At 33.8% G+C, this 27194-nt stretch overlaps 1 protein-coding gene and 1 long non-coding RNA gene across 2 annotated transcripts in view; both read left to right on the top strand.

Annotated features, from left to right (window-relative positions):
* Positions 1-27194, top strand: part of LOC136030924 (uncharacterized) — a 307594-nt gene that overhangs the window by 177966 nt on the left and 102434 nt on the right. The gene's annotated exons all lie outside the window — the stretch shown is intronic.
* Positions 1917-25253, top strand: LOC136031570 (uncharacterized). Its single transcript, XR_010618528.1, has 5 exons — positions 1917-2042; positions 14693-14880; positions 19503-19604; positions 20852-21026; positions 25149-25253. It is a non-coding gene; the product is annotated as an uncharacterized LOC136031570 (long non-coding RNA).

Here is a 27194-nt window from a genome sequence, read left to right as displayed (position 1 = left end):
TCAAGATTCTAAATCAGCAGATATATTACAGAATTCAAAATCTCTTCTTAACATACCAATAAAATCTGTTCTCTGGACCCCAAACCAAAACCCAACTAAAATAGTAGTGTATAACATCCCTCCAGAAATTCCTATTCAGGATCTAAAAGAAGGACTCTCTGACAGAACTGGTAACCCTATCCCAGTAGCTGATGTAACCCAATTTGGTAAACCAGATACCAATGGCCAAAAGTTAAGCAAGTCTTTCTTATTCACACTAAGAGAAGAAAATAATAACCTGGATCAGATATTCCTATTTGGACAAAGGAAACCCCACAAGCCCTACAAGCCAAAACCTATTCAATGCCAAAAATGTCTAAAACTAGGACACACAAAAAACACATGCAGTGAAACATTACATGAATGCAATTCTTGTAAAAACTCCCACCCCACTGGAATGATAAATTGTAAAAACAATCAGCCAAAATGTATCAACTCCAATGGTCCCCACGATTCTACTAATAAAACTTTATGCCCTGTATATAAAAAGCGAGCACTAACACTCCAAATAGCAACAGAAAAAAACATACCTTACCCTTTTGCAGCAATGGAAGCAAATGCAGCTCAATCACACCTGACCAAAAACTTTAAGAAACCATCCAACCCTCTCACCCATAGATCAACCATTCTACCAAAAGCATCAAACACCCCCAATAAGCCTCCTTCCTCAAAGCAACCAAGCTCACATTCCTATAAGAGAGATTCACCCTGGACAAACCTTCTAGCCTCTACAAGTAATGATAGAAGATCAGAATGGCCACCTCTCCCAAGTAGAAATGAATCAGAAGTATTAACGGGTATTAATCAAATTATCAACAAAAAGCCAGATGAAAATCCAAATGAATTAACACCTAACATGTGCCTATTTATACTAAATTCTAATGCAGTACAGTCAATGAACCTAAAACAACCACAAAAAGCAAAAATAATAAGCGAATTGGCAAAATTGTACCTACCCAATCACATGCATATCCAATCAAAAAAAGCTGGTTCATTCAAAGAGGATACTATTGCAAAATGGTCAGTGCTTAGATTTTCAATTTTCTTAATATAAATGTTATTTAGTATATTTATTGAAACAATTTGTAGGTCAATATTTGAGAATTTGCCACTTTTGGGGTTAAAATATGTATTTAGATTAGGAGGGGTAGCAATTGCTAAATTGGCATGATTTGAAATCAATCTTTCAATAAGCTTACCAGCTTTATTTGCTGGCTTATCCCCCCACAGAAGACTGTGGGCATTAAAATCCCCGCAGATGATTATGTTTTTTAGCATATTAGAATTAGTAATATAAGTGAAAAAATCCATGGCATCTGTAGTTTGGCCATTAGGGTTATACAGACTTAATATGTATGTTTTTGTATTATTTATCCAGACATTGATACCAATAACATCAACATCATTTGAAAAATCTGGGAAATTAACACCGCAAAATTTAATATTATTATTTAAAATTATAGCTACGCCACCTCCTTTTCTCTGTGAAGACCTATCCTTTCTCAGGATAGTATATCCTGGAAACTTTGTTTGTTGGTTATTAGTCAAATGGGTTTCTTGAAGGCAAGCAATATCAATGGAATTATTATTCATAAAAGATAAAAGTTCATTTAACTTATTTTCTGAAAGTGATCTTACATTCCACTGAAGTATTGAAATATGCTGCTTTTTTGTTTTAATTTTCATTTTGCTGTGTATCAATCTTTAGCTTTGCTAAGAGCAGAGCAAGGCAAATTTTATCAGGATCGAAACTTTTGATGGGTACGACTAAACTTGATGAAACTTATATATTTAAAAAATGCAATTTTTTTCATGTAACTATTGATATTAAAATTCTGTTTTTTAGAGTTTCGGTTACTATTGAGCCGGGTCGCTCCTTACTACAGTTTGTTACCACGAACTGTTTGATAAAACGTAACAACTGCTCCACGCTCAGGAATTAGAAATCTTGAATTTTCTTGGTAGCAGAAGATTAATCATTTCTTTCTTTAGCGCATTTGAAGGTAAGATCTTTTTTATTTTATTTTTTTATTCTGTGGTAGATCTTGTAGAACAGAAAAGTGAATATTTTAGGACAATACTGACGATTCATACCTTTTAGTGACAAATCTCGCTTGCAAAACTTGCCACGACCCTGTCGATCTCTCCTGAGACAACCATTAGCCATGCAATAGCGTATATATGATGAAAAAACAGCATTACCAGTAAATAATTTTTTTTTGTTTCCCTATTTAACATAGTTTTAACATTTTTGAACTTAAATTCAGCATTACCAGTAACTTTAAAAAAAAGATTTGGTCCTCGAAATAAAAAAATTAAATAAACATATTTAAAAAAAGAAGAAAAAGGAACAAGATTTGTTTTTAATTTTGACACTGGATTTTTTTCCAATGTTTTTTTTTGTAATACTTAAAGTATTGGATCGGTACTGTCTTGTAAAAGCAAATTAATAGCACGTTAAAATTCGATTGCAGCAAATGAAATTAAACTGAAGCAGTTGTGAAATACAATTACAGCATTAGTACTATTTTTTTGTTGCCAGAGAGAGCCAATATTTAAAGATTCAAGCATTCATCCTTAAAACACATTGACATCAAAGTAAAATCGAAAAGAAGACTCGGGGCGGAAAAGGGGATAAAGGGCAGTCTCAGCCACTATTCCCGAAAATTTCCCGGGAAGATTCTCCATATCCATATCAGGTAAAAGCGTCAAATGTCCATATCACGTAAATATTGTCATACGAGGTAATGATGGATAAATAAAAAGGTAAAAATGAGATAGGTAGAGGAGATTAGTAAAGGATAAAAGCAAATAGGAGATAAGTGGGAAAAGGAGATAAATATGATAGGTGATAAGTAAAAAAGGAGTCAACTGAGCAAAAAAATTGATTTGTTTCTATCTGGCGAGGCTAAATTCTCCCAAACAATGGTTACACAAAAGGAATTCGATATAATAGAAGATGTTAGTCTCTAATTATGACACATAACTATAGTCAACTTAATTCACGGTGCAAATCTTCTAGTCTTTTTCTCTTTAAATACAAATGTGGAAATTAATCCTGTTTTCCGAAGGAACAACAAAACATGGGATATAAAAACCCCTCAGAGACTAATTACAGGCACGTGGAGGATATTTTAAGGTTATTATTTAAATCTCTTTTTTATCTACTGCACTTTATTCAATTCAAACTAGAACCAAGATACAAATTTCCCTTTCTTTCAAAGAAATAGGTGAAAATTTATCCTGTTTCCCGAAGGATGAATTGGGGCATGCAACTTAAAAAACACCCCAAGGACTATTTATAAACACGTGGAGGATATTTTAAAACCAAAGATTGATCTATGAGAAAGAACTTAAAAATAATCAACAAAGAAAAAACAAACGAAGTTAAGAAATGAAGGAGATAAACAATGACAGAATAAAAAAATTGATCCATAAACGAAAAATATTTAACCATAACCCAAGGATTGGTTTAAACTTCGATCATTCTTACATAAAACACAACTTATAATAAAACAAAGCTATGAAAATACTTTGTTTTCTCTCATATTTGTAGCGTTTCAAAATTCCTCTCAAAATCCAACCTCATAGTTTTGACGATTCTGAAAACATTTAAATGGCTGTAAACTGGGTATTTGGTTCATTAAAGTGAAGAAATCCAAAATCCCATTTTAGGCAGATACAATAGTACAAAAGACGGATGACGAATTTAGAATTTAAAAACTTACTTATATACTTATCCATTATACTTATATACTTATCCATTCACTTTAAATGATATTTCTAATTAAACCTTTTTTATAAATGCAACATACATGGCATGGAAATAATATCAAATTAGAGGAAAATCATTGTGAGTGATAAAGATATTTTCAGAGGATTAACATCTTGAAAGAACACTTTAAAACTGACATTTTTATCTGATTCTCCCCTAACTTGGGGAGACTCTTATATAGGTAGCAGTGTTTCATGTGTTAATTCTTTTAACAAAAAGGAACAATCAGAAGGGAGGATAATATTGTCTCTCTTTTTCTTGTCATTGACGTCGAATTTTACTACCTCAAATATACAAACCCCACTAAGGTACAAATATGTACCTCGAATATACAAACCCCACTGAGGTATAAACATGTACCTCAAATAACCAAACCCCATTGAGGTACAAATATGTACCTCAAATATGCCAACCCCACTGAGGCATAAATATGTACCTCAAATATGCAAACCCAACTGAGGTATAAACATGTTCCTCAAATAACCAAACCCCACTCAGGTACAAATATGTACCTCGAATATGCAATCCAACTTGTTGAGCAGTTTTTCTTGCTTTTCCTTTGATTGTCAAAGGAAAATCGCTAAATATTTGAGATTTCACGGGGGAGAGGAAAAAAAACCCAAATCCTTTGGCTCAAAATAAAATAAAAGTGATACATAAACATATTAAATTACTGCTTTTACTTTTGACAATGACCAATAGAGTTCGGCTACAAAGCGCGTGTTATAATAGCCTTCTTTCAGAGGACAAAACTCTTTTCTTAAGCACAACCACTAAAACTTGAACTCGACTTAACACTCCCACAGGTACACCCAATCATAAAATAAAAAGGATGACAAGGAGCACCCCCTAAATGACATCTCCGTGCTCCCTTGAGTTACAAAGATTTTCTGACTTACTTGGACAATAGAAGGATTGGGATCATATGGTGGAAGACTAGCCCCTCTGTCTGTGTGTCTGATTGTCTGACTCTCTGTGTGTCAGTCTGTCTGTCTGTCTGTCTGTGTGTATGTCTGTCTTTCTGTCTGTCTCTGTCTTTGTCTCTGTCTGTCTAGTGTATGTCTGTCTGTCTGTGTGTCTGTCTGTCTGTCTGTGTTTCTGTCTGTCTGTGTGTCTGTCTGTCTGTGTGTCTGTCTGTCTATGTCTGTGTGTCTGTCTGTCTGTGTGTCTGTCTGTCTGTCTGTGTGTCTGTCTGTCTGCCTTTCTGTATGTGTGTCTGTCTGTCTGTGTGTCTGTCTGTCTGTATGTATGTCTGTCTGTCTGTCTGTCTGTGTGCCTGTCTGTCTGTCTTTGTCTCTGTCTGTGTCTCTGTCTGTCTGTCTAGTGTCTGTCTGTCTGTCTGTGTGTCTGTCTGTGTGTCTGTCTGTCTGTGTGTATGTCTGTTTGTCTGTCTGTCTGTCTGTCTGTGTGTCTGTCTGTCTGTGTGTCTATCTGTCTGTGTGTCTGTCTGTCTAGTGTCTGTCTGTCTGTGTGTCTGTCTGTCTGTCTGTCTGTGTGTCTATCTGTCTACCTGTCTGTGTGTCTATCTGTCTGTCAGTATGTGTGTCTGTCTGTCTATCTGTGTGTCTGTCTGTCTGTGTGTCTGTCTGTCTGTCTGTCTGCCTGTATGTCTGCCTGTGTGTCTGTCTGTCTGTCTTTGTGTCTGTCTGTCCGTGTGTCTGTCTGTGTGTCTGTCTGTCTGTCTGTCTGTGTGTCTTTCTGTCGGTCTGTCCGTCTGTCTGTCTGTCTGTGTGTCTGTTTGTCTGTCTGTGTTTTTATCTTTCTGTGTGTCTGTCTGTCTGTTTGTGTGTCTGTCTGTCTTTGTGTCCGTCTGTCTGTATCTCCTCCCCTTTCAACCAAAATTTACTTTCACATTTATCATTCCTCTTGTTAAATATAATTGTTTTTGACTCCTGAACATTTACCTGCAGGCACTTCATCTTTAGATAATCCTCTGTTAAATCCAGGAGCTTCTGTAAATTATTTGCCGAATTCGCCACTGGAGCAATGTCATTCGACATGATTCGATGTGATCAGTCCTGTCGCTAATCTTTTAAACGCAAGTTTTTTGTTCATTATTTTCATTTGGGATTCGTTTTAGCGGCAGAGTGCGTTGTGTTTTGTTTTTATACATTTTTACCAAGACATTTTTTCATGCCGTTTGTTTTAGCTGTTGGGATTTATTTAAAATCAAGATTAATTTCGCATGACATCACAGGTTTTGTTTTACAACATCTTTGTTTGCAATTCAATGTGATTTTTGCTGTTTTTTATTCCATGATTTTTTCCTTAGCCATTTGTCAGGAGTAATTTGTCATCTTCTGCAATTTTGCGTGCGTCATGCATACAAAAACAATACGAACATCCTTGGGAAAAAAATAATGAAAATTTTGATCTTAGAATGTATATAAATGTTCGTCACTCATGTGACGTCACAAGATTTTTATGGGACTTGGTATTACCAAGTGACATATAGCAATCGCAAATTATGTCAGTCTGTCTGTCGGTCCCAGTTTTGCTACTTTAGGCACTTCCACGTAAGCTAGGACGATGAATTTTGGCATTCGTATCAGGTACTGGACCAGATTAAATTAGAAATAGTCGTTTTCTTTCACCCGATTTGACCATCTGGGGGGGGGATTGGGGGGACCGTTAATTCGGAAAAATATCGTGTCTCAAAGCTCTTATTTTAAATCCCGACCAGATCTGGTGACATTGGGGGGAGTTTGGGGTGGGGGAACCTAAATCTTGGAAAACACTTAGATTGGAGGGATCAGGATAAAACTTGGTCGGAAAAATGAGCAGAAGTCTTAGTTACGTTATTTACATAATTAGAAAGAATCCGCTCTATTTTTTTGGGGGGTGGGCTAATTCTGAAAAATAGAAAAAATGACGTATTTTTAACTTACGATCAGATCTTCATGAAACTTCATATTTAGAAGGACCTCGTAACTCAGATCTCTTATTTTAAATCTCAACCGGATCCAGCGTCATTGGGGGGGGGACCGGAAATCTTAGAAAATACTTAAGGCGGAGAGATCAGGATGAAACTGGATGGGAAGAATAAAAACCTGTCTAAGATACTTGACGGCATAACCGGACCGTATTTGCTCTCTTTGGTGGAGTTGGGGGAGGGGGGGGGGTAATTTTGAAAATTGTGGTATTTGTAACTTACGAAAGGGTGGCCAGATCTTAATGAAATTTGATATTTATAAGGATCTTATGCTTTAAAGCTCTAATTTTAAATTCTGATTAGATCCTGTGACATTGGGGGGAGTTGCAGGGGGAAACCGGAATTCTTGGAAAACGTGAAAATTGGGGTATATTTATCTTACGAATAGGTGATCGGATCTTAATGAAAGTTGATATTTAGAAGGAATTTATGTCTCAGAGCTCTTATTTCAAATCCCGACCAGATCTTTTGACATTGGAGGAAGTTGGAGGGGGAAATCTTGGAAAACACTTGGAGTGGAGGAATCAGGATCAAGCTTGGTGGATAGAATAAGCAAATGTCCTTGATACGTGTGATTGACGTAACCGTACCGGATTCGCTCTCTTTGGGGGAGTTGGGGGAGGGCTTCAGTGATTTGGCGAGTTTGGTGCTTCTGGACGTCTAATAACTTTTGATGGGTACGACTAAACTTGATGAAACTTATATATTTAAAATCAGCAGAAAAATGCAATTCTTTTGATTTAACTATTGGTATTAAAATTCGGTTTTTTAGAGTTTCAATTACTATTGAACCGGGTCGCTCCTTACTACAGCTTGTTACCACGAACTGTTTGATAAAATCTAACAACTGCTCCACGCTCAGGAATTAGAAATCTTGAATTTTCTTGGTAGCAGAAGATTAATCATTTCTTTCTTTAGCGCATTTAAAGGTAAGATCTTTTTTATTTTATTTTTTTATTCTGTGGTAGATCTTGTAGAACAGAAAAGTGAATATTTTAGGACAATACTGACGATTCATGCCTTTTAGTGACAAATCTCGCTTGCAAAACTTGCCACGACCCTGTTGATCTCTCCTGAAAATACCATTAGCCATGCAATAGCGTATATATGATGAAGTTCACAGCATTACCAGTTAATAATTTTTTTTTTGTTTCCCTATTTAACATATTTTTTAAATTTTTGAACTTAAATTCAGCATTACCAGTAACTTTAAAAAAAGATTTGGCCATCGAAATAAAAAAAATTAAATAAACATATTTAAAAAAAGAAGAAAAAGGAACAAGATTTGTTTCTTAATTTTGACACTGGATTTTTTTCCAATGTTTTTTTTTGTAATACTTTAAGTATTGGATCGGTACTGACTTGTAAAAGCAAATTAATAGCACGTTAAAATTCGATTGCAGCAAATGAAATTAAACTGAAGCAGTTGTGAAATACAATTACAGCATTAGTACTATTTTTTGTTGCCAGAGAGAGCCAATATTTAAGGATTCAAGCATTCATCCTTAAAACACATTGACATCAAAGTAAAATCGAAAAGAAGACTCGGGGCGGAAAGGGGGATAAAGGGCAGTCTCAGCCACTATTCCCGAAAATTTCCCGGGAAGATATTCCATATCCATATCAGGTAAAAGCGTCAAATATCCATATCACGTAAATATTGTCATACGAGGTAATGATAGATAAATAAAAAGGTAAAAATGAGATAGGTAGAGGAGATTAGTTAAGGATAAAAGCAAATAGGAGATAAGTGGGAAAAGGAGATAAATATGATAGGTGATAAGTAAAAAAGGAGTCAATTAAGCAACAAAATTGATTTGTTTTCTATCTGGCGAGGCTAAATTCTCCCAAAAAAATGGTTACACAAAAGGAATTCGATATAATAGAAGATGTTAGTCTCTAGTTATGACACGTAACTATAGTCAACTTAATCCACGGTGCAAATCTTCTAGTCTTTTTCTCTTTAAATACAAATGTGGAAATTAATCCTGTTTCCCGAAGGAACAACAAAACATGCGATATAAAAACCCCTCAGAGACTAATTACAGGCACGTGGAGGATATTTTAAGGTTATTATTTAAATCTCTTTTTTATCTACTGCACTTTATTCAATTCAAACTAGAACCAAGATACAAATTTCCCTTTCTTTCAAAGACATAGGTGAAAATTTATCCTGTTTCCCGAAGGAGGAATTGGGGCATGCAACTTAAAAAACACCCCAGGGACTATTTATAAACACGTGGAGGATATTTTAAAACCAAAGATTGATCTATGAGAAAGAACTTAAAAATAATCAACATAGATAAACAAACAAAGTTAAGAAATGAAGGAGAGAAACAATGACAGAATAAAAAAATTGATCAATAAGCGAAAAATATTTAACCATAACCCAAGGATTGGTTTAAACTTCGATCATTCTTACATAAAACACAACTTATAATAAAACAAAGCTATGAAAATACTTTGTTTTCTCTCATATTTGTAGCGTTTCAAAATTCCTCTCAAAATCCAACCTCATAGTTTTGACGATTCTGAAAATATTTAAATGGCTGTAAACTGGGTATTTGGTTCATTAAAGTGAAGAAATCCAAAATCCCATTTTAGGCAGATACAATAGTACAAAAGACGGACGACGAATTTAGAATTTAAAAACTTTCTTATATACTTATCCATTATGCTTATATACTTATCCATTCACTTTAAATGATATTTCTAATTAAACCTTTTTTATAAATGCAACATACATGGCATGGAAATGATATCAAATTAGATGAAAATCATTGTGAGTGATAAAGATATTTTTTCAGAGGATTAACATCTTGAAAGAACACTTTAAAACTGAAATTTTTATCTGATTCTCCCCTAACTTGGGGAGACTCGTATATAGGTAGCAGTGTTTCATGTGTTAATTCTTTTAACAAAAAGGAACAATCAGAAGGGAGGATAATATTGTCTCTCTTTTTCTTGTCATTGACGTCGAATTTTACTACCTCAAATATACAAACCCCACTGAGGTACAAATATGTACCTCAAATATGCAAACTCCAGTGAGGTATAAATATGTACCTCGAATATACAATCCCCACTGAGGTATAAACATGTACCTCAAATAACCAAACCCCACTGAGGTACAAATATGTACCTCAAATATGCAAACCCCACTGAGGCATAAATATGTTCCTCAAATATGCAAACCCCACTGATGTATAAACATGTTCCTCAAATAACCAAACCCCACTCAGGTACAAATTTGTACCTCGAATATGCAATCCAACTTGTTGAGCAGTTTTTCTTGCTTTTCCTTTGATTGTCAAAGGAAAATCGCTAAATATTCGAGATTTCACGGGGGAGAGGAAAAAAAACCCAAATCTTTTGGCTCAAAATAAAATAAAAGTGATACATAAACATATTAAATTAGTGCATATACTTTTGACAATGAGCAATAGAGTTCGGCTACAAAGCGCTTGTTATAATAGCCTTCTTTCAGAGGACAAAACTCTTTTCTTAAGCACAACCTCTAAAACTTGAACTCGACTTAACACTCCCACAGGTACACCCAATCATAAAATAATAAGGATGAGAAGGAGCACCCCCTAAGTGACATCTCCGTGCTCCCTTGAGTTACAAAGATTTTCTGACTTACTTGGACAATAGGAGGATTGGGATCATATGGTGGAGGACTAACCCCTCTGTCTGTGTGTCTGTCTGTCTGTGTGTCTGTCTAGTGTCTGTTTGTCTTTCTGTCTGTCTGTGTGTGTGTCTGTCTGTCTGTGTGTGTGTCTATCTGTTTGTGTGTGTGTGTCTGTGTGTCTGTCTGTCTGTCTTTGTGTCTGCCTGTCTGTCTCTCTGTGTGTCAGTCTGGTTGTCTGTCTGTCTGTGTGTATGTCTGTCTTTCTGTCTGTCTCTGTCTGTCTGTCTAGTGTCTGTCTGTCTGTCTGTGTGTCTGTCTGTCTGTGTGTCTGTCTGTCTGTGTGTCTGTCTGTCTGTGTGTCTGTCTGTCTGTGTGTCTGTCTGTCTATGTGTATGTGTTTGTCTATATGTGTGTCTGTCTGTCTGTCTGTGTGTCTGTCTGTCTGCCTGTCTGTCTGTGTGTCCCTACGTGTGTCTGTCGGTCTGTGTGTCTGTATGTCTGTCTATCTGTGTGTTTGTCTGTCTGTCTGTCTGTGTCTCTGTTTGTCTGTCTAGTGTCTGTATGTCTGTCTGTGTGTCTGTCTGTCTGTTTGTATGTCTGTTTGTCTGTCTGCCTGTCTGTATGTGTGTCTGTCTGTGTGTTTGTCTGTCTGTGTGTCTGCCTCTCTGTCTGTGTGTCTCTCTGTCTGTGTGTCTGTCTGTCTGTCTGTGTATCTAACTGTCTGTGTGTCTATCTGTCTGTGTGTCTGTCTGTCTAGTGTCTGTCTGTCTGTCTAAGTGTGTGTGTGTGTCTGTCTGTCTGTCTGTATGTGTGTCTGTCTGTGTTTCTTTCTGTCTGTCTATGTGTCTATCTGTCTGCCTGTTTGTGTGTCTATCTGTCTGTCTGTATGTGTGTCTGTCTGTCTATCTGTGTGTCTGTCTGTCTATGTGTCTGTCTGTCTGTCTGCCTGCCTGTCTGTCTGCCTGTGTGTCCGTCTGTCTGTCTGTCCGTGTGTTTTTTTGTGTGTCTGTGTGTCTGTCTGTCTGTGTGTCTGTCTGTCTGTCTGTGTGTCTTTCTGTCGGTCTGTCTGTCTGTCTGTCTGTGTGTCTGTTTGTCTGTCTGTGTTTTTATCTTTCTGTGTGTCTGTCTGTCTGTTTGTGTGTCTGTGTGTCTTTGTGTCCGTCTGTCTGTATCTCCTCCCCTTTAAACCAAAATTTACTTTCACATTTATCATTCCTCTTGTTTAATATAATTGTTTTTGACTTCTGAACATTTACCTGCAGGCACTTCATCTTTAGATAATCTTCTGTTAAATCCCGGAGCTTCTGTAAATTATTTGCCGAATTCGCCACTGGAGCAATGTCATTCGACATGATTCGATATGATCAGTCCTGTCGCTAATCTTTTAAACGCAAGTTTTTTGTTCATTATTTTCATTTGGGATTCGTTTCAGCGGCAGAGTGCGTTGTGTTTTGTTTTTATGCATTTTTACCAAGACATTTTTACATGCAGTTTGTTTTAGCTGTTGGGATTTTTTTAAAATCAAGAGTAATTTCGCATGACATCACAGGTTTTGTTTTACAACATCTTTGTTTGCAATTCAATGTGATTTTTGCTGTTTTTTATTCCATGATTTTTTCTTTAGCCATTTGTCAGGAGTCATTTGTCATCTTCTTCAATTTTGCGTGCGTCATGCATACAAAAACAATACGAACATCCTTGGGAAAAAATAATGAAAATTTTGCTCTTAGAATGTATATAAATGTTCATCACTCATGTGACGTCCCAAGATTTTTATGGGACTTGGTATTACCAAGTGACATATAGCAATCGCAAATTATGTCAGTCTGTCTGTCGGTCCCAGTTTTGCTACTTTAGGCACTTCCACGTAAGCTAGGACGATGAACATTGGCATTCGTATCAGGGACTGGACCAGATTAAATTAGAAATAGTCGTTTTCTTTCACCCGATTTGACCATCTGGGGGAGGGGGGGTGGGGGGCCCGTTAATTCGGAAAAATATCGTGTCTCAAAGCTCTTATTTTAAATCCCGACCAGATCTGGTGACATTGGGGGGAGTTTGGGGCGGGGGAACCTAAATCTTGGAAAACGCTTAGATTGAAGGGATCAGGATAAAACTTGGTAGGAAAAATGAGCAGAAGTCTTAGTTACGTTATTTACATAATTAGAACGAATCCGCTCTATTTTTTTTGGGGGGGGGTAATTCTGAAAAATAGAAAAAATGACGTATTTTTAACTTACAATCAGATCTTCATGAAACTTCATATTTAGAAGGACCTCGTAACTCAGATCTCTTATTTTAAATCTCAACCGGATTCAGCGTCATTGGGGTGGGGGGGACCGGAAATCTTAGAAGATACTTAAAGCGGAGAGATCAGGATGAAACTGAATGGGAAGAATAAAAACCTGTCTAAGATACGTGACGGCATAACCGGACCGTATTTGCTCTCTTTGGTGGAGTTGGGGGGAGGGGGGTAATTTTGAAAATTATGGTATTTGTAACTTACGAAAGGGTAACCAGATCTTAATGAAATTTGATATTTAGAAGGATCTTATGCTTTAAAGCTCTAATTTTAAATTCTGATTAGATCCTGCGACATTGGGGGGAGTTGGAGGGGGAAACCGGAATTCTTGGAAAACGTGAAAATTGGGGTATATTTATCTTATGAATAGGTGATCGGATCTTAATGAAAGTTGATATTTAGAAGGAATCTATGTCTCAGAGCTCTTATTTCAAATACCGACCAGATCTTTTGACATTGGAGGAAGTTGGAGGGGGAAATCTTGGAAAACACTTGGAGTGGAGGAATCGAGATCAAGCTTTTTGGATAGAATAAGCAAATGTCCTTGATACGTGTGATTGACGTAACCGTAACGGATTAGCTCTCTTTGGGGGAGTTGGGGGGAGGGGTTCAGTGATTTGGCGAGTTTGGTGCTTCTGGACTTGCTAGGATGATGTAAATTGGTAGGCGTGTCAGGGAGCTGCACAAATTGACCTGATAAAGTTGTTTCCCAGATTTGACCAACGGGGGACAAATAGGAGAAGGAAAAATTAGGCATTTATAACTCACGATTGGGTGATCGGGTCTTAATGAATTTTGATATTTGGAAGGACATCGTGACTCAGAGCTCTTATTTTAAATCCCGACCGGCATTAAGCCTCTGATTTTCCTTTTAAATCAATCTATCGATTCTTGGAATTTTGTTAGAGCTCATACCATATGAGCTCTTGGCTCTTAGCTCTTCTTGCCTCGTCACAAGTGCCATATGAGCTCTTGGTTCTTGTTTTTCTTGCGCTAATTTATTTCATCTTTCCTGTTTATCCTTCACTGACGCCAATGTACCTGTTTTCCGTTCCAGAGTGGTAAGATATTCAAGCATGGATTCATTTTCTACTTCCTTTGCATATTTACAAACGTTAAAATAACACTTCTTAATTTTAGGGTAAAAATTAGAAACTTCAATTAATTAAGTAATTGTGGCGTAAAACTAAATCCTTCTTGTTTATCATTCACATTCTCACACACGTTAAACTGAGATATTCGTTCATTATGTTGTAATTTTGTTTTGTCTTCTAACAGCAAATTTTATTGCGTAACATTTTGTTTTTGAATTTAATGTGATTTTCACAATTTCTTCTTCCATGCCTTTTTCTTTAGCTGTTCAGAGTCATTTGTCATCTTTTGTAATTCTGCGTGCGTTATAGAAATTAAAAACTATACGACCACTCTTAGGGGGAAAATGAAGTAATTTATGCTCCTGACATGTGCTCATAAATCCGACGTCACTCATATGATTTTTCTAAAGGGCTCTAAATGACTTTTCTCAAACTCATGACCTATCTTGATCGTCTTATTAAATTTATGATATTGAATCTAATCAAATAAAATTAATTTATTATTAGATGATAAATTTTAAGATTTTGACAGGCCTTACTTTAATGACCTTAATTTCCACAAGACTTAATTATTGTGTATTTTTTTTAATGTATTATCTCTCACTTGAATACTGACCCCCCTCCCATAATCTGGAAACAGACATCTATGCATGGGCGTGGCAGGGCCCACCTTCGAAATTTCGAAAATCTCATATGAAGCATTTTGAATTCTAGTAATCAGTTTTCAAAGCGTGTCTCATCGTCTAATAAGACAAATTATTATCAAGACTTAACCAGCTTGGGCCTTAATGGCTATTGGGAAATTAAAAAAAATAACAAGTGTTAGTTGAAAAAATAATTTAGTTGAGTTGAAGTAAATTATTAGAAAAAAAATCTGATTATTTATATTTCATGCATTTAAGATATTCTTTTGTTTCAGTCACGCTGCTCAAACCGTTGCTGTTCCACTAGCTCTTTGCAATGCCAGCGTCCAAGTTCCAAATTCTGCTATTGTAAAAATCAACAACGATATGAAGCCAAGTAAAGGACTGCAATTTTTGCATAGAAGGATCTAGTTTGACAATCTTGGCAATGCAATGTATCAAGGGACAGTAGCCTGATAACAAGGTAAATTTTATTTGGTTCATTGACGCAATTGCTACTTAAAAGGCGCTACACATAGGGATCAACTTTGAAATGAGCCCTCTCCCAACATTCAACGATCATTGATTTGGCATGATCATCCCCGAGCTAAAGTAATTTTTCTTATTGTTCGAGATGATGAACCGTAATTCTCTTACAAGGGGTTTTCTACCATTCCAAATACAAAGTTTTCATTTAATTTGACAAAATTTTGAGGGAATTAAGACTTTTCAATATTCTCATATTCAATCTAACATTTTACTATTAAAATTAGTCAAAATCATCGTTATCATTCCTGAATCAACTCCAAATGGCAATTCTTTTTCACTTGACATTTTTTTTTCTGATAAGTATTTTTAAAGTTTTAGTTACTAGAACTATTATTTTGTCAAGATGGGCCGAGTCAAAGCTAAAAGAACAACCAATATTTTGAAGATGGAGCTATTCGACAGACTTAAGGTTCTAATTTAGACGTATAAATACCTCATTTCTCTGTGTCTTAAAATACCCATAAAAATTTTGTTTAATACTAATTTTTATGATTATAGCCGGATATACAGAGACTTAGGCATAGTACATCGGAAAAAAAATAGAAAGAGAATGAAGGGAACAAGCTACATAAATTCAAATCAACAGGTAGTTTGTCCATAATTTGTTAGTGGCTGTTACTAACAATTTATCTTGGAGTGTTCACATTTGTAAGCGTAATATATGTTTTGTTCTGGCAAATTATACCTGAAGTATGCACAATACAAATGTTCCAAAACTACTAGAACCAAATTTTGAAAATTAATACTTTGAAACTCGTTTTATGAATAATACTTACGTGGAAAAATGTTTTCCAAAGACTAGTGTTTAATTACAACGATAATTTGAAAATAATTTATCTATTAGTTGTAATAATTTTTTTTTACAATGGAAATATTTATTGACAGCTCAAATATATAGCAACTTTTGATAAGGTGACTTGTTATGACAGATGGTGATTCTGAATTCGAGTTTTAGCCTAAAAGATCCAATGCCCATTGACAGGTTAAAAAAAGAATTCAATGATAGCGTTCCAAAAAGGAGAGATTGCAGCATTGATGCACGCTTAAGTGATCTAGGTGACATTTAGGGTGATCAAGTGAAGGAGAAAGAATCAAACTTTAAAGTGAGTCTCTCATCTTATTCGTGCTCAATTTATAAAAGACCCGAGACGCCATTGCTCGGAAACTCGCAGCAGTAGGAACCCCTAGTTGATCAGCGTGAGTTCCCAATAACTTGCTTTATATTGACCAGCGAAATAACGCTTAAAAAAGGAAACAGTGAAAATTAAGTTACCAAAAACTGATCAGCTAAGTGATTTTTGTAAGTTGCTCTGTGATTTTTTTCTTCTTCCAAGTTTAATTGGTTTATGCTGGACCAATGGCACTTTCTGCAATAGTTATAGACAACAGAAGTGGCGAATTGTCTGCAATTCAAATCTCTACAGGAAACATTAAAATGAATCCGATTGAACCTTAACCTTAAAAAGTAAAGTATAAGAATTCCAAACCCAGCATTTTCCCCCCGAATACTGATCGAACTGACCACAAAGATTTATTTTTCTCTCCCAGGTGTTACAGCTTTATTCGGGACACTGAAATAACTCTATTTCTCCCTAAAATGTAAAAAGAAAGAATTCAACGTTTTTCTTTTTTTATTCAGAAATGAATAGAAAAAAAATCAGCTAAAAGTCATTAAGTCAAAAGTCAGCTAAAAGTCAGCTAAAAGTCAAAAAAAAATATTTTGGCTCCCAGGGTTATATTTAAAATTAAATAAATACTATAAAATACCTGATTTTGCGAAACATTTGTGAACCTTGACTGAAAAACAGAGAGTTCACTTGGAAAAAAAAAACTGTAACTGAAATTCTTAGTCCGTTTAATGGCATAAGATTTGCCAGATGAGAACCAATAGGGTGGAATTAAGACTTTTCGTTCTTTTCAAGGGATTGATATATCATACGGCAGCCAATCAGGATTTCAAAAGGTGGAATTATTGACTCTTCATTCTGGCGTATGCCTGAGGAATGGGACTAGCTTACAAAAATACGCCACAGACATACACTAATAATATTGAAGCAAGCTTTTTGCCACATTATTTTGGAAAAATAACCATCTTTTTGGTTTTGGTAGTATTATCATATATAGTGTAAATACTTGTTTTATCTCTTCTACTTCTAGTACACACGTTTGATGTTTTATATTTATTAATAAGTTGCAAATTTAAAAATAAAATGTAGTATATGGAATAGTTTTAGATAATAATTATAGAGTGAAGGGCTTGCTAAAAATCAGTTTTAAAACTTGTCTTAAGATTTAATATCTGTTTAGAATAATTCTGAAAGTCATTATAATTATTTTTTCAATTACAGATTCTATATAAGTAAAAATAATATTATAACTAATAAGGTTTATAAGACCCAGACGACTTGAAAAACAAAGAAAGAAGGTTTCCTACCTAGGTTGTGTTCCATAATAAAAACATTGTCTAGTTAGGCATTCTTTTGTCCACACTGTTTACTAATAACTGAGGAGTATTAGTAGAATTAGAGATAGGCAATATTTTGTACCGTTACATGTACTATCGCAGCGATACTTTTAATAGCTATCCATACCAATATAGGAACATTCTTTTCGACCCGTTTAAGGTAGTATCGACCTAAAATGCTTGCTTGAACTAAAAGATTATGTCGCTTCGAGGTTAACAGTTCTAGGTAAAAAGGAACTGCCTCTAAACATGCAAGACAGAAAGTGCTTCAAGGACCGGGCGATGTTTCGTTACCTTTTTGAAGAAAAACATCTAACGCTATAAGACACCACAAAAAACCATCCGGTTACAAATTTTTTATTTCTAATGATTCAGATTTCTATAAAAAATAATAATCTATTGAAGCTTTGAAAAAAAATACTAAGCTGAGTAAAGGAAAACCAACCAAAAAGCAAACACTATGCGTATATTATAAATATATATATATATATATATATATATATATATATATATATATATATATATATATATATATATATATATATATATATATATATATATATATATATATATATATATATTTATATATATATATATATATATATATATATATATATATATATATATATATATATATATATATATATATATATATATATATAATATGTATATATATATAAGATATATATATATATACATATACATATAAAATGTATATATATATATATAATATATATATATATATATATATATATATATATATATATATATACATATACATATAATATATATATATATATATATATATATATATATATATATATATATATATATATATATATATATATATATATATAATCCCTAGCAACTGTCTTAAACTTGGATGAGAATAGATAAATTCTAGGTTTCCATACTCATACAATAGATCGACAAACAGAAGTATAATTCTTTCGCATGGAGGTAAGTCCAAAAGAAACTTCAGGTATTTACGAAGCAAAAACTGATCGAGCTCTTTGTTTATTTCTCAAACATGGCAAATGAGAGAAAAATATGGAATACACATGGTGAAACAACTTCTGTTTTAATTTATCTCAAAAACACCAGTTGTGAACATATTTTCATATCACAATATTTGCGCACGCTTTACATAAGACCCCTCACCTAATTGCCATACCTGAACAGGATACTTCACGAGTATTTGTGTGTTTCTAAACTCCAAATCATATATTAAGCTCAAATAGTGTGAACCACATATTAAACAAAAGGAAGAGTGGAGGTTAGAATTCCTTAGGAGGACTAGAATCTTGCTCTGCATGTCTAAAATGTGTATTTTTGGAATGATCATCACTCTTAAGACTTTCTGCATTGAATTGGGGCCTAGTGAGCAGAAAAAGAGCTAATTATTCATTATCTAAGAAGCCTTGCCTTTATTTTTGAATAACTTTTAATTAAGATAGTTGATTAAGAAATAAAACCAAATATTTTGGTTCCACAACAAAAAGGTCTTTTCAATTGAATCCGCCAGGGATGTCCGACATAATAAACCCCAAAAAACAAAATCTTATCTATCTTGGAAATATGTAAAATTTTGTCTTTATGTCGATAGTAGCTTGATGTAAATTTCATGTAGTTTTCATTTAACTACACCTCTTGTCCTACAACTATTAAAATTTTCTTACGCAATGCATTTTAATATATAATTTTTGTGAGAATTATAACTATTTAAGAATTATATTTTAATAAAAACTTCCTTTGCCTACTTTTACTTTTGAGCACAGACAGTATATTCAAGCCTATTTAATTTTAAACTCGACCTAGAGAAAAAAAATTCAATGAGATCGAAGCTGAAATTGAACGATTATTAAGTGAGGATATTTGACCTGGCATGTATTCAAATAATCTATTTATGTAACACTTTACGGAAAATAGGTATATTCAGCCTTACACGGTAGACTTAAAGAAAAAAAAAATGGTATCAGCTTCTGTTTAAATAATCATTCGATTTGCAAGAAGCACAGTATTGAGATATGATACAGAAGTTTTTAATTATGTATATGATTATATAGGTTTTTTTAATGGTTTTTCTTTTCCAGCTTATCAATGGTATTAATACCCGACAGATTGCGTATCTAAAAGGAAAGCAAAATGACGATGGAGGTTTCGGTACTACTGTTGCAACCACTTTAGCAATTGAGGTAAACTTTTTTGTCAGTGTTTTGAAAAAACTTCGAAAAGCCCAAAGTCAATCTGCTCTTTTTTTCCCCAAAAATACTGTGCTCCTAAGCTAGTGATTCTAGATACTATGGCTCATAAGCAGAGACACGTTTACTTCCTTAGAAGTTTCTGTTTCTTAGTTCAGAATGTTTTTAAGTTAGGCATATATGCCATGTACTAACTTAAATCCTCTTTAATTAGCAAGACGTTGGAAATCTATAAACAGGAAGTTTCAATTAAACCAAATAGTTCTCACCAAATTTGTTAGCCTTACCCCTGTTTTTTTTTTCAAATTATGACAATATTAATTGCGCGTTTCCCAGTTTTGGTGAGTTTCCTTGCTGAAAACCTGGCCAAGTTTGTGAAAACTTTGATCTCTTCTATTGTGGTCTATATATGAGCAAGCTTAAAAGTGAAAAAAATATAAATTAAAAAAGGCTAATTAAATTAAGGAAGTGTAAAAATGAAGTTAGGAGAACATTGCATATTTTTGTCACTGAAAGTCGTCATTAAAATAAAATTGTCGAAGTTTCAAGTATGAATTCCTTTCAAGATCAACTAAGCAGTATCATTAAAAATAGCATTACTTATTTTTATACCATGTAGATTTGCCTAATATTCAATTTTGTCAACTAAAACCTAAGGGTAGTCAATCCATAGCTCTTTGTATTTCAAACTGTGACCTATCTAACAATTATGGGTTATATGGTGGTGCAGTGGATTTGATTTTAGAATGGTAATACCGAAACCCCCAAATACAAACTCGGGTGTAGCAACATACTGCAGGGCCGACGCAAGGACATGATTAGTCGAGTAGCTTTGTTAATCCAAAATAAACAAAGCCATTATGGCTAAAGTCCTTCTTTACCCCAGCTAACTTAATGTAAAAACAAAAAATATTAATTTTTTTTTTTGCAGATATAAAATCTGTCCTCCTTTGTTGTCAGATTTTCCAGGAAAACTGGACTGATTGGATTTAGCATAGGATTCTAAAACATTAACACCAGGACTAAAATGCAGCCCTTAAGAAAACTTAAAAAGCTAGAACAACAACGCGACAAACCGTAGAGCAGTGCTTTCATGAAATAAAATCATAAAATTGCCAAGATGACCACACTTCAGGTAAACTTCAAGTAGCTAGATAGCTACTGGTAAAAAACGGAATGGTAAGCATTTGTAGTAAATATGGTAAGAAGAGTCGTAGCTCTTAAATGTCTGATTATTTTAGGCAGCCAATGTTGTGGGTACGCAGACTCTTCCAATCAACGTTGCAAAGGCTTTAGCTTGGGTGATGAAAGATCAAGACAAGGAAGGAGGATTTGGTAGTCTTTAAACCACTGCCCTTGCTGCTCCAATGTTTATAGGTCGCTCTATCCTTGATGTAAGAAATGTCAAATGTAAAAGTAAGTTGATATTATCTATCTAAATTTCCATATATAAATGATGTAGACTTAAAATATGGTTTTTTTCCCTACTCTAGCTTCTTTTCTTGTTCTATCTAGTATTAAATCTTTTAATTAGTTATTAAATTACACAAATCAAATATCTGTTATTATTTGCAGATACTGAAACCTCAAAGGAGAAGAAATTAAAACCATAAAGATCAGATTAAAATGATCCTAACTGACTGTAAATCAGAAAGTCCACTTAGTTTTTATTCTTTATTGTATATGTATCCAGTGATCACACAAAGTAATACGACACACGGTCTTGTATCCAGTATTTATTTTAGGAGAGGTCTAACTCCCTTTGGGAAAAGGGAAGTCAATGTATTACCCGATTCAAGATTTTACTAATACAGAGAATTAGCTAGTGCTAATTCAAGCCAATCGAACTTTTCATAGAATTGTTAAGGCAGTTAAAAAAAGGAAAATTCTGATTAGTTATTATTGCCATTATTACATTTTTTTATGATTTTCCACATTTACCGAATAAAAAAAGACACAAGGTTTTTTAAAAGGCGTGCACCAGCAAAAATCAAGCTTGTATATGAAAGTTCTCATTACATTTTAAAGCTAAGCGAACTCAATAATGGAAAACAGATACCTGACTGGTAATCTTAATTCATTAATACTAATTACCATTATAAGAAATTTCTGCATGGAGGAGGAGTCTTAATTCACAATTCTTGTTGACATTTTTTAGGGCATTTTTTTCATAGGCATTTGCCATTAAGCAAATTATTTTTGTTATTTTTAATTTACTTATCGGACGTCGTCAATGAGTTCTTTGTCATGGTCCACCTTACTTGACTAGACTCAGATTTTTTTTTTTCTTCATCTTGTCACGTCGTAAGTTTCGTATTTGAGAGGGCTAAGAAATTTTCTTTGAAAGAAGGATTAGACGTCGTGTCGGTAAAAGTCAGGGTCGAGGTATTCAAGCCTAAAATTCATAATCACGAGTTTTCAAATGTTTTTAAGTCTGTTTGTAGAACCAAAATGTTTAAGATAGTTCTTTAAACAGATTTTATGAAAATAGAAGTTTTATTTCCTATTCATTTCATGTTTAAGGATGGGGTTGCAGTTTGATTTATTGATTACACTTTTTAAGAAGGTTAATGTTCGATATTTTAAAACAAAATAGAAATTGAAAACATCAGAACTGAAATCTCTTCTGCTTAGCATCAATAACATTTTAATTTGCATAATAAATAATTAGATGGTACTGAATTACGACATTTATAATTTTATCCAAATTGAATATTTTAGTTGAGGCTGTATTAAGGGAGCTCTTCGAGCTGGAATTTTAATTTAGGAAGATTAAGGAAAGGGGGAGCGGGAGTTTTTTTCTGAAAAATAAAAGAAACATTATTTCTTGTTAAATCTGGGGGAGGGAGGTAAGTTGTTCATTTTTTACATTAAAAATTTTCAAAGATATATTGTTAAAGTATAGAGTGGAGCAAAAATTATAGGTAGGAACTTCCCCCCCCCCCCTCCCCCTCTGATTATTCTTTATGAATGACGTTATGCGTCTCGTTAAATATTCTGCCTGGTTTGCCTACATATAGCAGTAAACACTTCGAATATATTGCTGTGCTGAAGCCCAAACCGACTTCAAAATTTTAACAAAGGCTTAACCAACGTTTTTTTTTAAAGATAGGACTTTCCTTACCTTTGTGTTTTAACAAAACTATTTATCAAAAGGTATGTAATCTTTATGTAACTGCTTGAGCTACATTCACAAAATAAGGTAGACATCTGCCAAACTATTTATAACAAAACAAGGAAAATTAAGTGAAATAACATTTAAGTGAAATAGACAGATAACCCAGATACGATTTATGTCACCTTAAAAATGAAAAATACTTTTTAGTTCAAATAAACCAGGACAATTTTTTGTTAATGAAGCATTAGAACCGATTTTACTGTCAAAGCAAATTACTTTGATCATACAAACCGATTTCCCCAAATTTTTATCTTAATGTACTCAATGACTAATTTTCACTACATTGATATGCTCAAATCAGCACACTTACTTATCCAGAAGTGCTTTACAATGAATATTTACATTTACATTGACTATTTGCTTTACTTGTATGTCTTATCACAGTCCTTAGAATAAACTTAAGTTTTTGAGAAATATGTCCAGAGGAAAAAGATAAGTATCATTAGGTCTGACTAAAAGCCCTATATGATGAAGTATTAAAGATCTTACCGGATTGATTTGTAGATCGAAACACTGACTTAACTTTTTCGTTCGTGAAAAGAGAATAGTTGGCAGAGTCATCTATTTTTCAAACTCTATAGATGCTGCTAAAATATCCAGACAGATTCAATATTTAATTATTAGGCTTTACCTTCAGCCTAAAATGAAAGAGTACACGATAATTAGCCTGTACCGTGGTTATCAAATATAAAAGGGGCTAACATTGTAGTGTCTTCTGCATTTGTAGAGATACAAAGCACTCATAATTGTGGGTTATCGTTTTCCTCGGCACAAAATTAGGAACTAATTATAATTAACGAAAATTCTATTTAAATTTTGTCAAAGCACTAAATTCATTTTTTTTTCGTACAGTGGTGTCAGTTGATGGCCTTTGCCCTCTGTTTTTTGTATCTCCCCTAGATTTTTGAATATGGCGTTTTTGCGGCTATTTTCATTGACCAACGCAATTTTTAAAAATTTGCTTTGAGAAAAAAATCAGAAAGATTTACCCCCTCCCACTGGGTATCGATAAACATTTTACTGACGTCCAGCTGAATTTCTCTGAATTCACGTCACTGCTTTCAGAGGAACCGAAGGTGGTTGATTTTCTTGTCTGCTTGACACTATCGGTCATACAAAATTCTAATAAATGTGTTTTATCCTTTGTCTTGAAAAATAAATATAATATGTAATTAATTGTGATTACTGATAATTCAATTCTTGAATCCATAAATCTTAAAATTATTACGGGGATTTAATACCTTAAAAATATTTTTGAGAGTTCTTAGCTTTGGCTGACAGCCTTAAAGACAAAGGGCCTATTAGCAAAATTTTTAGCTCCTCAGGGATAAAAATTGATAGGGGATCTTATTGGGACAACAGTTTGAAAAGCTAACCAGAGACGAGATCAAAATAAACAAAGCGTTAATCTCTTAAAAACTGTTAAGCAATGTGATGTCTATTCAGTGTACGTACAGCATAACTAATATGTTTCCTATGTCGTCAAGGTTTACAGTCAAGGCAGTTAGCACTACAGGTGACACCCAAAGATGTAAAATTATTCAAATGAGACTTCTTTTGAGCTAGTGTTTGATGTTTTCTAAGCAGTTATTGTATAAAATTTTTAGAGACTGCCATTTTCTGAAGAATAAAAATAGAATTCTGCTCTGTTTAATCAAAAAGCAAAATTCACACTTTCTATTGATGTTAGCTTCATTAAATCTGAGTATCTCAAGTACAAAATAAGAAAAGATACATGATCTCTCTTCGATAACCGGAAAAGCACGTGTCGACCTATGGTTTTTTGTTGTTTATTCGGTTCTTTCATCCAAACTATACAAATACTGGCAATACCAGTTCTAGATAGTTTGGCCACACACGGCTAAGGCCACAAGTTTAGCCGCACATGCTAAAAAAATTATAATGGATGGGTAGGGTGATCCTTCAAGATATTGAATCGTAAAAAAGTAAAGGATGCGGCTCTAGACCCTTAAGGTCCGAACCGGTGGTGCTGATCTCCGTCTCAAAGCCCTTCAGCCAGAAATCCTCATAAAAGCATATGTTTTCTGAGAGGGTAAACAGTACCAATCTTAGTCCCTAAAACACTTATTGTACATAAAAAGAGCTTATATTGTAGTCTGTTTGGCACTTATAGTATTACAAAGTACTTCTAGTTTTGTGTTTTTTGTTGTCTTGGAACAAATTTAATTGATTAAACAATCAGTTATTGTTAATCATAATTAACCAACAATTACAAGCTATTAAATTGATATAATTGATTAACATTTAAAATTAATTATTAACACAAATTAATTAACAACAATAGAAATTGATTTCTGGAATATATGCTTTTTTGAATCATTTTAATTTGTTTCTTTCAGAGGAGCCACCCACTTTATCCCCACTAAGCGGTAAAATGAACATCAAGCTGGTGATTGAGGTCAATAGAATCTAGAATTGAAGCATCATCTGGAGCAAACTTACTTAAAGTCCTCAAAGACGAGTCAGACAAACATCACAAATCGTTTATGTAAGTCATAATATTTACTTTAACACTGTCATACTAACGATCCAGATTCCACTAACCCCAAACTCTTCGGATTTCTCGAATAAATGTTAGTTTATTTGAAAGTCATCCAAAAAATAGCGGTAATAAATAGTCAATCTTTGACACGAAATATAAATCTTGAATTTATGCTAACGTGGAGTTAAAAGTGAGGTTCATGTATGACAAGATTCTTATTCCTCATCGTCAAACTGACCAGAGCTCCGTATTTATCCAGGGTCCAGTTATAACTGTATTGTAATAGTTCTTTACCATCTTCTTATGGCTTGGGCTATTATGGAGACTTTTCCGCATAATGTAGTCAAAGGAATCGAATTCCGAACCCTGTAGTGTGCTGCTGCAGCTTAGATCAAACTATGGTAGTTCTCGTTAACTATCAAGCAGAGATCAATCCCTATGCACCTTCATGTCCTTCAACCTGTCCTATTGTGCAAAAGTTTCTTGTAGAATCTGATATCTAATAAAAATAATAAAATTAAAACTGGAATATACGAAAAACTATTCCAGTGATAAATATGTTTAAAAATACAATTTGCAAAGAGGACACTTCAACAAATTAATCGTTAATATTTATATGATTTGTAGCAGTTGTTAAATTATTTCAGTTTATTTATTAAGAAGCTAATCCCCCATTTAAAGATTGAGCTTCCCTACTTCACCCGCATTTTGACTTTTTCTGAACTTTAGGACCTTTAGGACTTTAGGACCTCCTGGTTTATGTGGTATTAAGTCAGAAATATGTCGAAGCATCGTTTCAAATATATAGTAGGACTGGAACTTTCATGCCATAAGTAACAATTCCATGAATAATGGAAAGATTATTTAAGATCCTTTAAAAACCAGTTAATTTTTCATCATCTTTGCTTTTTCATTTTTATTTGTTTTCATTCAGTCTATTCTACAATCCCTGAGTTTAACTTAAAACCCCAATTTGAAATTAGGATTTTATTATAGTAAATAAATGTAATTTTAATTTCTACTGAAAGACCTACAAAAATTAAATGCTTAATTTTGTTATTGACAAAACGGTGAGTCTCCATGCTGGTTCCTAAATCTTGAATATTTTACTCGACATTACTTGAAACCCTGACTAGAAATTTCAGGTTTAATTGTATTTTAACGGTGTTAAGAGATATGGTAAGTCTACATGTACCGGCAGTAGGTATGCACTTACCTTTTCAAAGAACAGCCAGTTTTAATAGAAAAGAAGATATTCCGCGTAATCAATCAATATCTCTAATAACCAAAAGAACACACAAGAATTCGAAAATGGAGTAAAAAATAAAGAATAACAAAAGAAAACACACACACACACATACAAAACATTCTATATCGAATAATATAAAAGATTGTACAAGTAAAATACTGATGTTAACGAACAATCTTTTGGAACATAGCAGGTAGAGATTATTTTTCTGAGCCCAGCTTGTAAATCAGTTTTTGGGATAAGTTTGTTTTGGTGACAAGAAAATAATTATTATTTAACAAGATTTTTTTGTCGCGAATAAGGCCAAATCAAAATAAATGGAGTAATCACCAAAGGACAATGAGTGAACTTATTCTGGATTTTTTTTCTATACTTTTGTTTTCTGTTTTTCTTTCTATTTTTTGCTCCAGTTAACAGTCAGAAGAATTTATAGGTTGAAGTTAAAGTATATAAACCTTAGATGGTAAAATCAAAGAAAATAAACAAAGTGTTTTTAGTCCAACTGGATTTACTTTACTGTTATATTTTTACCCCAGTCACATTTTACTTTGGACATCCCTCCCATCTCCCCCTGATTTTTATTTTTATGATTAATTTCTTTGGTTATCAACATTCCACAAATTACGATGCTAAGAAAACAGAAAGGAAGTATAA

Source organism: Artemia franciscana, chromosome 9 (genome assembly GCF_032884065.1).
Source record: "Artemia franciscana chromosome 9, ASM3288406v1, whole genome shotgun sequence".
Lineage (NCBI taxonomy): Eukaryota > Metazoa > Arthropoda > Branchiopoda > Anostraca > Artemiidae > Artemia > Artemia franciscana.
Note: the sequence above shows the minus strand (reverse complement) of the source record. Positions and strands in the feature narration are given on the sequence as shown.